This window comes from Delphinapterus leucas, chromosome 8 (genome assembly GCF_059928025.1).
Source record: "Delphinapterus leucas isolate spDelLeu-1000000601 "Yukka" chromosome 8, BTC_Dleu_Yukka2, whole genome shotgun sequence".
In the NCBI taxonomy this organism is placed as follows: domain Eukaryota; kingdom Metazoa; phylum Chordata; class Mammalia; order Artiodactyla; family Monodontidae; genus Delphinapterus; species Delphinapterus leucas.
The window spans coordinates 105,615,693-105,627,358 of record NC_143136.1 but is presented as its reverse complement, the minus strand read 5'-3'; the positions used below and the strand labels follow the sequence as shown (position 1 = coordinate 105,627,358).

General features: G+C 34.6%; 1 non-coding gene across 1 annotated transcript; it reads left to right on the top strand.

Annotated features, from left to right (window-relative positions):
* Positions 1-1,436: 1,436 nt before the first annotated feature.
* LOC115803146 (U6 spliceosomal RNA) lies at positions 1,437-1,540 on the top strand. The gene has a single exon (XR_004023804.1). It is a non-coding gene; the product is annotated as a U6 spliceosomal RNA (small nuclear RNA).
* Positions 1,541-11,666: the final 10,126 nt, after the last annotated feature.

Genomic DNA, 11,666 nt, shown 5'->3' with positions numbered 1-11,666 from the left:
ACTGCTTCCTGTAAAAACAACTTAGCAATCTCTGTCAGGCCTTTATCTGTATCCCTCAGGGAACTGGGAATTCAGTGACTCTGCATGTGGCTGATTTATAGTCGAAATTGTTACCAGTTTCTCTGCCAAAAAGCTATTCTTTGTTTCTACATTGTCACCTTTTCTAATCATTAGCTCCTGAGTCAGCCTTCTACTTCAAAAAACAAGGACACAGGGGCTTGTACATGGTTTCAAAACTACACCAAACACAGGCTCTGAGACACAGACTGGTTCTAGTCACTATAGAGCCCACCAGCAATAATAATATTTTTCCTAACAAAAAAGGTAGTGTTAGGATTTTTATGGATTCTGTTTCAAATCTGGCTCTGTTTTTGTCAATATTAACGGTTTTATTCAAGGTGTTTAAACTCTCAGAAGTGAAATGCCCTTGTCTGGCATGGGGATAGCCATGCCAATCATTTAGGCTTTCACAAGGTTCATGCTACCATCTGGGACGAGGAAGATGCCTGACAGAAATTGGTATCTTTCCACAATCTCATTAACTGGAATATTCTCAATCTCCTCTCCATCTGTGAGAAACTCAACTATTGGATAAAACCCACCTCGTCTCTTTTTTGAGATTAAATCTCTGTCTGTGATGAGCCCTGTTTATCCATCCATCTCTTTTCACCATGCTCATTCCTTAGTGGCCACATGGTACTTATTCAATATATTAAACATGAAGGATATGGAGGATGAACAGTGCCGGCGGTGACTTCACTTACACAGTAGGCTCCAATCTGCATAAGATGATTGGAACCAAGTCTAGTGCATGGTAAGCACTAGAGAGAGCTTGGATATTGTGATCCTATGTATGTACAGATAAGCTTTTAAATATCCCATTAAGTAGTTAATATTCACTCAAGTGTGGTTTGTTTCTGGGGAAGTTTTCTACTATTAATTTGTATTAATTCATTTGTTCATTCATTCTTTTTTTTTTTTTTTTTTTTTTTGTCGTACACGGGCCTCTCACTCTTGTGGCCTATCCCATTGTGGAGCACAGGCTCCAGACACGAAGGCCCAGCAGGCATGGCTCACAGGCCTAGCCGCTCCACGGCATGTGGGATCTACCTGGACTGGGGCACGAACCCGTGTCCCCTGCATCGGCAGGCGGACTCTCAACCACTGCACCACCAGGGAAGCACCATTCATTCATTTTTAAAGGGAACTTTCCACTACATTTATTAACACAGGAAAATTCATATACACACAAATAATTGCCAAAATTCAGTCCCCCAAATACTTCAGAGAGACCTAATCTATTTTCCAGATGGTTTTCCTACAATAGATGATAGACATCTGTATTAAAATAAACACAAACTGAATTGAACCCCCTGGGAAAATAGAAATCTTATCTATAGATATGCATCTGTATGTATTAAAAAAGTACACTTGCAGTGCTGATTCAGCAACACATATACTAAAATTTGAACAATACAGAGAAGATTAGCATGGCCCCTGAGTAATGATGACGTGCAAATTCATGAAGCCCCATATTTTTAGGACCTAGAAGAAAAAGAGCAAACAATGTTGAACAACAAAATAAATGAAATTAAAAATTCTCTAGAAGGAATCAATAGCAGAATAAATGAAACAGAACAGATAAATGACCTGGAAGATAAAATAGTGGAAATAACTACCGCAGAGCAGAATAAAGAAAAAAGAATGAAAATAATTGAGGACAGCCTCAGAGATTTATGGGATATTAAATGCACCAACATTCAAATAATAGGGGTCCCAGAAGAAGAGAAAATACTTGAAAATATTATAGTTGAAAACTTCCCTAATATGGGAAAGGAAAGAGTCAATCAGGTCTAGGAAGTGAAGAGAGTCCCATACAGGATAAATACAAGGAGAAAAAAGCCAAGACACATAGTAAACAAACTATCAAAAATTAAATACAAAGAAAAAATAAAAAGCAGCAAGGGAAAAGCAACAAGTAACATACAAGGGAATCCCCATAAGGTTAACAGCTGATCGTTCAGCAGAGAGAAACTCTGCAAGCCAGAAGGAAGTGGCAGGATATACTTAAAGTGATGAAAGGGAAGAACCTACAACCAAGATACTCTACCCAGCAAGTATCTCATTCAGATTCGATGGAAAAATTAAAACCTTTACAGAGAAGCAAAAGCTAAGAGAATTCAGCATCACCAAACCAGCTTTAAAACAAATGCTGAAGGAACTTCACTAGGCAGGAAACACAAGAGAAAGAAAAGACCTAAAATAACAAACCCAAAACAATTAGGAATATGGTAATAGGAACATACATATAGATAAATACCTTAAATGTAAATGGATTAAATGCTCCAACCAAAAGACATAGACTAGCTGAATGAATACAAAAACAAGACCTGTATATATGCTGTCGACAAGTGACCCACATCAGACTTAGAGAAACATACAGACTGAAAGTGAGGGGATGGAAAAAGATATCCCATGCAAATGGAAATCAAAAGAAAGCTGGACTAGCAATTCTCATCAGACAAAATAGACTTTAAAATAAAGACTATTACAAGAGACAAAGAAGGACACTGCATAATGATCAAGGGATCAATCCAAGAAGATATAACAATTGTAAATATTTATGCACCCAACATAGAAGCACCTCAATATACAAGTCAAATGCTAACAACCATAAAAGGGGAAATTGACAGAAACACAATCATAGTATAGGGGACTTTAACACACCACTTTCACCAATGGACAGATCATCCAAAATGAAAATAAATAAGGAAACACAAGCTTTAAATGATACATTAAACAAGATGGACTTAATTGATATTTACAGGACATTCTATCCAAAAACAATAGAATACACTTTCTTTTCAAGTGCTCATGGAACATTCTCCAGGAAAGATCATACATTGGGTCACAAATGAAGCTTTGGTAAATTGAAGAAAAGTGAAATCATATCAAGTATATTTTCTGACAGCAGCACTATGAGACTAGATATCAATTACAGGAAAAAATCTGTAAAAAATAAAAACACATGGAGGCTAAACAATACACTACTAAATAACCAAGAGATCACTGAAGAAATCAAAGAGGAAATCAGAAAATACCTAGAAACAAATGACAATGGAAACACAATGACACAAAACTTATGGGATGCAGCAAAAGCAGTTCTAAGAGGGAAGTTTATAGCAATACAATCCTACCTCAAGAAACAAGAAACATCTCAAATAAACGACCTAACCTTACACATAAAGCAATTAGAGAAAGAAGAACAACAACAACAAAAAAAAAAAAAACCCCAAAATTAGAAAAAGGAAAGAAATCATAAAGATCAGATCAGAAATAAATGAAAAAGAAATGAAGGAAATGATAGCAAAGATTAATAAAACTAAAAGCTGGTTCTTTGAGAAGATAAATAGAATTGATAAACCATTAGCCAGACACATCAAGAAAAAAAGGGAGAAGACTCAAATCAACAGAATTAGAAATGTAAAAGGAGAAGTAAAAACTGACACTGCAGAAATACAAAGGATCATGACAGATTACTACAAGCAACTATATGTCCATTAAATGGAAAATCTGGAAGAAATGGACAAATTCTTAGAAATGCACAACCTTCTGAGACTGAACGAGGAAGAAATAGAAAATATAAACAGAACAATCACAAGGAAGAAATTGAAACGGTGATTTAAAAACTTCCAACAAGTAAAAGCCCAGGACCAGATGGCTTCACAAGCGAATTCTATCAAGAATTAGAGAAAAGCTAACACCTATCCTTCTCAAACTCTTCCAAAATATAGCAGAGGGAGGAACACTCCCAAACTTATTTTATGAGGCCACAATCACCCTGATACCAAAACAAAGATGTCACAAAAAAGAAAACTACAGGCCAGTATCGCTGATGAACATAGATGCAAAATCATCAGCAAAATACTAGCAAACAGAATCTAACAACACATTAAAAGGATCATACACCATGATCAAGTGGGGCTTATCCCAGGAACACAATAACCATCAATATACGCAAATCAATCAATGTGATACACCATATTAATAAGTTGAAGGATAAAACCTTATGATAATGTCAATAGTTGTAGAAAAAGCCTCTGACAAAATTCAACACACATTTATGATAAAAACCCTCCAGAAAGTAGGCATAGAGGGAATTTATCTCAACATAATAGAGGCCATATATGACAAACCCACAGCCAACACCATTCTCTATGTTGAAAAACTGAAACCATTTCCACTAAGATCAGGAACAAGACAAGGTTGCCCACTCTCACCACTATTATTCAACATAGTTTTGGAAATTCTAGCCACAGCAATCAGAGAAGAAAAATAAATAAAAGAAATCCAAATTGGAAAAGAAGAAGTAAAACTGTCACTGTTTGCAGTTGACATGATACAATACATAGATAATCCTAAAGATGCTACCAGAAAATTACTAGAGCTAATCAATTAATTTGGTAAAGCAGCAGGATATAAAATTAATGCACAGAAATCTCTTGCATTCCTATACACTAATGATGAAAAATCTGAAAGAGAAATTAAGGAAACACTCTCATTTACTATTGCAAGAAAAAAAAAAACAACCTAGGAATAAACCTACCTAAGAAGATAAAATACCTGTATGCAGAATACTATAACACACTGTTGAAAGAAATTAAAGATGATACAAACAAATGGAGAGATATATCATGCTCTTGGAATGGAAGAATAAATATTGTGAAAATGACTATACTACCCAAAACAATCTACAGATGCAATGCAATCCCTATCAAACTACAAATGCATTTTTCTCAGAACTAGAACAAAAAACTTCACAGTTTGTATGGAAACACAAAAGACCCTGAATAGCCAAAGCAATCTTGAGAAAGAAAAATTGAGCTGGAGGAATCAGGCTCCTGGACTTCAGACTATACTACAAAGGTACACTAATCAAGACAGTATGGCACTGCCACAAAAAAAGAAATATAGATCAGTGGAACAGGTTAGAAAGCCAGAGATAAACCCATTCACATATTGTCACCTTATCTTTGATAAAGGAGGCGAGGATATACAATGGAGAAAATACAGCCTCTTCAATAAATGGTGCTGGGGAAACTAGACAGCTGTATGTAAAAGAATGAAATCAGAACACTCCCTAACACCATACACAAAAGTAAACTCAAAATGGATTAAAGATCTAAATGTAAGGGCAGACAGTATAAAACTCTTAGAGGAGGACAACATAGGCAGAACACTCCATGACATAAATCACAGCAAATCCTTTTTGACCCACCTCCTAGAGAAATGGAAATGGAAACAAAAATAAACAAATGGGACATAATGAAACTTAAAAGCTTTTGCACAGCAAAGGAGACTATAAGCAAGGTGAAAAGACAACCCTCAGAATGGGAGGAAATATTTGCAAATGAAGCAACTGACAAAGGATTAATCTCCAAAATATACAAGCAGCTCATGAAGCTCAATATCAAAAAAACAACCCAATCCAAAAATGGGCAGAAGACCTAAATAGACATTTCTCCAGGAAGATATACAGATTGCCAACAAACACAAGAAAGGATGTTCAACATCACTAATCATTAGAGAAATGCAAATCAAAACTACAATGAGGTAATACCTCACACTGGTTAGAATGGGTGTCATCAGAATATATACAACCCATAAATGCTGAAGAGGGTGTGGAGAAAAGGGAACCCTCTTGCACTGTTGGTGGGAATGTAAATTGATACAGTCACTATGGAGAACATTATGGAGGTTCCTTAAAAAACTAAAAATAGCACTACCATACGACCCAGCAATCCCACTACTGGACATATACCCTGAGAAAACCATAATTCAAAAAGAGTCATGTACCACAACTTTCATTGCAAGACTATTTACAATAGCCAGGACATGGAAGCAACCTATGTGTCCATCATCAGATGAATGGATAAAGAAGATGTGGCACATATATACAATGGAATATTACTCAGCCATAGAAAGAAATGAAATTGAGTTATTTGTAGTGAAGTAGATGGACCTAGAGTCTGTCATACACAGTGAAGTAAGTCAGAAAGAGAAAAACAAATATCGTATGGTAACACATATATATGGAATCTAAAAAAAAAAAAATTCTGAAGAACCTAGAAGCAGGACAGGAATAAAGATATAGACATAGAGAATAGACTTGAGGAAATGTGGAGGGGGAAGGGTAAGCTGGGGCCAAGTGAGAGAGTGGCAGTGACATATATACACTACCAAATGTAAAATAGATAGTTAGTGGACAGCAGCCACATAACACAGGGAGATCAGCTTGGTGCTTTGTGACCACCTAGAGGGGTGAGATAGGGAGGGTGGGAGGGAGACGCAAGAGGGAGGGGATATGGGGATATATGTGTACCTATAGCTGATTCATTTTGTTATACAGCAGAAACTAACACAAAATTTTAAAGCCATTATACTCCAATAAATTTGTTGAAAAACAAATGTACCCTTGTATATACACTATCTTTGTGTACCTTCCTTCCTCACATACTAAATATTAGGAAATTGACTTTTGTCTATGTAACATATATCTTTTATTTGCAAAAAAGGAAACAAATAAATATATGTTTTAATATGTTTGCTTTACTATGTCTTCTTACAAAAAAATTGGTGTCTGACTTGCTTCATAAAGTGTATGTAGTCCTGACACATGCTGTCCTTTGTGTGATATGTAGGTGAAATCAATTACAAATCCATCTACCCTGGCAGATGCCCTCACCTTAGTGAGCCTTCAGCTACAAATTGACACTCTGCAGCCTCACAACTTTTATATTTGGCTCCCTTTTACCCCACCCATGGTATTACTTTTAAAGTGAAACCTTCATGTATCCACTTTACAAAGAAACCATGACTTTGAGTGTCTTGGCTTGTGCCTCTCAGGTTTTCTAATGAACACTTGTCACTTTTAGACCAATATAATTTAAGGCACTGTTTGTTTATTTTCCTCTCTGTTTCTCCTTTCTAAATAAAGTTTATATCACTCCCCACTACTCAATACTTTCCCCACTCACACAGTCCTCTACCACCAAAGGCACATCCAGACAGGCTGTTTTATGTCCAATTTGTTTATCGTGATGAGAAATGTGAAAATCTTTGGCAGAGACCATTAATTTTATAGCTTATGTTTCAAAAAGTAGTTCCTGGGATATTCACATCTCTTCATATTAACACCAAAGAAAATGAGTGGGTTGAAGATATAAGACTTGAAAGCAAATTGTGTTTACTGTCTCCTTCTAAATATAATTAATGGCTTAAAACAGTTCTTTATGGCTCATGATCAAATATTTTCCTGGTGTTGCATTTGATGTTTGCTTCAGTGACATTGAATGTCTTTGAGTCTTTTGATTCCAAGACAGTTAGCTTCCTATTGGATTTTGATATTCAAGGTGAAATTATTACAGTTCATCTTGGCAGGGACAATTACTCTTTGAATTAACTGATATGAGTGTCATGAGTAGCAAAAGATTTCCAATTTGGGAAAACAAAATGTATTTACTTTATAAAAAGAGGAGCTGAACGGAATCTCAGAAATTATATAGTGCCGTATTATTTATTTTATTCTATTAATTTTTAAAATTCAGCTTTATTGAGGTATGATTGACAAAATTGTAAGATATTTATAGTATATATACATCATGGTGATTTGATAAATACATATGTATACATATAGATATACATTGTGAAAGAATTCCCATCATCTATCTGGTTAATTAACATGTTTATCACCTCACATATTTATCTTTTGTGTGTGTTTGTGTGTGTGAGAACATCTGGTTTCTATTGTCTTAGCAAATTTCAATTTTACAATGTAGTGTTATAAATTTTAGTCACCGTGTTTTACATTGTATCACTGGATCCCTAGAATTTATTCATCTTATAGCTGAAAGTTTGGACCCTTTTACCAATCTCTCCTTACCTCTCCCACCCCACCCCCACATTGCTGATAACCATTTTTCTACCTCTGTCTCTATATGTTTGATTTTTTATTTTTAGATTTTAAAAATAAGTGAGATCATACAGTATTTGTCTTTCTCTATTTTAATCTTTTCACTTAAGATAATGCCCTCAAGGTCCTTCCATGTTGTTGAAAAAATCAAGATTTTCTTCTATCTCATGGCTGAATGATATTTCAGTGTATGTTTATACCATATCTTCTTTATCCATTTATCCATTGATGGACACTGGATATGTTTCCACATCTGGGCTACTGTGAATAATGATGCAATGAACCTGAGTGTGCATACATCTCTTCAATATCCTGTTTTCATTTCCTTTGGATGTTTACCCAGAAGTGACATTGCAGGATCATATAGAAGTTCCATGTTTAATTTCTTGAGGAACTTCCATACTATTTTCCATAGTGGCTGCACCACTGTACATTCCCATGAAGAGTCTACCAGCATCCCATTTACACCACATCCTTACCAGCATTTACCTCTTCTCTGCCTGAAAATAGTCATCCTAACAGGTGTGAGATGATGTCTAAATGTAGTTGTGAGTTACATTTCCCTAATAATTAATGATGTGAGCACCTTTTCATTTACTTGTCCATTTTTAAGTCTTCTTAGAGAAAATGCTGTTTAGTTATTCTGCTCCTTTTTAAATCAGATTGGTGTTTTTGGTTTTTTGTTTGTTTTTTTTTTGCTACTGAGTTGTATGCATTTATTATATATTCTGAATATTAACCCATTAGCAGATATATGAATCATTATTTTTTTTTTCCTATTCCATATGTTGCCTTTTCACTTTGTTGATGGTTTCCTTGGCTGTGAGGAAGCTTTTTAGTTTGGTATAGTCCTGCTTTATTTTTACTTTTGTAACATTTGTTTCTGGAGTCATATCAAAAAAAAAAATCATTGCCAAGCCCAATATCAAGTAGTTGACATACCATGTTTTCTTTTAGAAGTTTTGTGGTTTCTGGTCTTATGTTCAAGTCTTTGATGCATTTTTAATTGATTTTTGTGTATGGTGTAAGATGAGGAGCCTGTTTCATTTTTTGTGCATGTGTATATCCAGTTTTCCCAGCACCATTTATTGGAGAAACTATCCTTTCCCCATTTTATATTCTTGGCTTCACTGTAATAAGTTAATTGAACTTGTATGCATGTGTTTATTTCTGGCCTCTCTCTTCTGTTTCATTGATCTATCTCTGTTTTTATGTCAGTATTCTCTTTTGATTACAGTAACTTTGTGACAAAGTTTGAAATCAGGAATTGTGATTCCTTTAGGTACATTCTTCTTTCTCAGGATTGGTTTGGCTATTCAAGAGCCTTTGTAGTTCCATACAAATTTTAGTTTTTTCTCCCTATTTCTTTGAAAAATGCCATAAGAATTTTGATAGAGATTGCATTGAATCTGTAGATTTCTTTAAGTATTGATAGTATGGAAATTCTAAAAATATTAATTCTTTTAATTCATGAGTATGGATTACCTTTCCATTTATTTCTGTCTTCAATTTGTTTCATAAGACATTGGTCTTACAGTTTTCAGTGTACAGGTCTTTCATCTCATTGGGTAAATTTTTTCCTTGGTGTTTTATTATTATTGATACAATGACAAATGAGATTGCTTTCTTAATTTCTGTTTTAGATAGTTCATTTTTAGTATATAGAAATTCAACTTATTTTGAATATTAATTTTTTAAGTTGAAACTTTATTGAATTTGTTTATTAGTACCAACAGTTTTTTGGTAAAGTCTTTAGTGTTTTCAACATATAATATGTCACCTGCAAGTAGAAACAGTTTCTTCCTTTTCAATTTGGATGCCATTTATTTCTTTTTCTTATTTTTTTTTTATTTTCCTAATTGCTTTTTCTAGGACTTACAGTACTATGTTAATTAATAATGATGAGATTGGGTTTTCTTACTTTGTTCCTGACCTTAGAGGAAAGCTTTCAGATTTTCACCATTGAGTGTGATGTTAGCTGTGAGCTCATCATATATGGGCTTTATTATGTTGAGGTACATTCCCTCTATATCCACTTTGTTTAGAGTTCTAATCATGAATTCTTGTTGAATTTTGTCAAGTGCTTTTTATGCACCTGTTGATATGATCATATGATTTTTTTTCCTTTATTTTGTCAATGTGGTGTATCACACTGATTGATTCATGAAAGTTGAACCATTCTTGCACCTCTGGAATAAACTCCTCTCAATTATGATATTTTGAATGTACTCTTGATTTCAGTTTGCTAATGTATTTTGAGGATTTTTGCATCTGTTTTCATCTGGGGTATTGGCTTACAATTTTCTTTCCTTGTAATATCCTTATCTGGTTTTGTTATAAGGGTATTGCTGGCCTCAGGAAAGAACTTTGGAAATTTTCTTTCCTCTTCTATTTTTGGAAGGGTTTGAGAGGATTGGCACTAATTCTTCTTTAAATGTTTGGTAGAATTCACCAGTAAAAGCATATGTTCTGGACATTTCTTTGCTGGGAAGTTTTTGATTATCAATTCAATTTCCTTACTAGTAATTACTCTGTTCAGATTTTCTATTTCTTAATGACTCAGACTTGGTAGGTAATATCTAGGAATTTATCCATTGTTTCTAGGGTGTCTGATTTGTTGGAGTACAATTATTCTTAGTAGTCTCTTATGATCCTTTATACTTGTATGGGTATCAGTTGTAATATTTTCATTTTCAACTTTATTGAGTACTCTCACATTTTATGTTGGTGAGTCTAATTAAAGAATTGTCTATTTGTTTATCTTTTCAAAAAAGCAGCTCTCAATTTCATTAACCTTTACTATGTTCTTAATCTCTCTTTTATTTATTTCTGCCCTAATCTTTTCCATGTCCTTCCTTCTACTCACTTTTGGCTTAATTTATTCTTTTTTTTTTTTCTAGTTTCTTAAGGTGTAAAATTTGGTTGTTTATTTGAGGTCTTTCTTTTATCTTTTTTTTTTTTTTCTTTTTTTTTCTTTTGCGGTACACGGGTCTCACACTGTTGTGGCCTACTCCCGTTGTGGAGCACAGGTTCCGGACGCGCAGGCTCAGTGGCCATGGCTCACAGGCCCAGCCACTCCACGGCATGTAGGATCCTCCCGGACTGGGGCACGAACCCATGTCCCCTGCATTGGCAGGCGGACTCTCAACCACTGTGCCACCAGGGAAGCCCAGGTCTTTCTTTTTTCTTAATGTAGGTGTTTATTGCTATGAACTTCCATCTTAGAACTACTTTTGCAGCAAACCATTAGTTTTGGTATGTTGTATTTCCATTCACATTTGTCTCAAGATATATATTTTTTTATTCTATTTTGATTTCTTTTTTGACCCAATGATCCTCAGGAGTGAGTTAATTTCCACATATTTATGAATTTTCCAGTTTGCTTCTTGCAAATGATTTCTAGTTTCAAACCACTGTAATCAGAAAAGATGCTTAATATGATTTCAGTTTCTAAATGTGTTAAAACTTCTTTTATGGCCCAACACATGATCTATCCTGAAGAATGTTCTAATGTGTATTCTGCTGCTAATGGATGAAATATTCTATAAATGTCTATTAAGTCTGTTTGGTCTAACATGTCTTTTAAGTACAAAATTTCCTCATCAATTTTACCTATGGATGATTTACCCATTGTTGAAAATGGGATACTAAAGTTTCCTACTATCTTTGTATTGCTTTATGTTTCTCCCTCAGA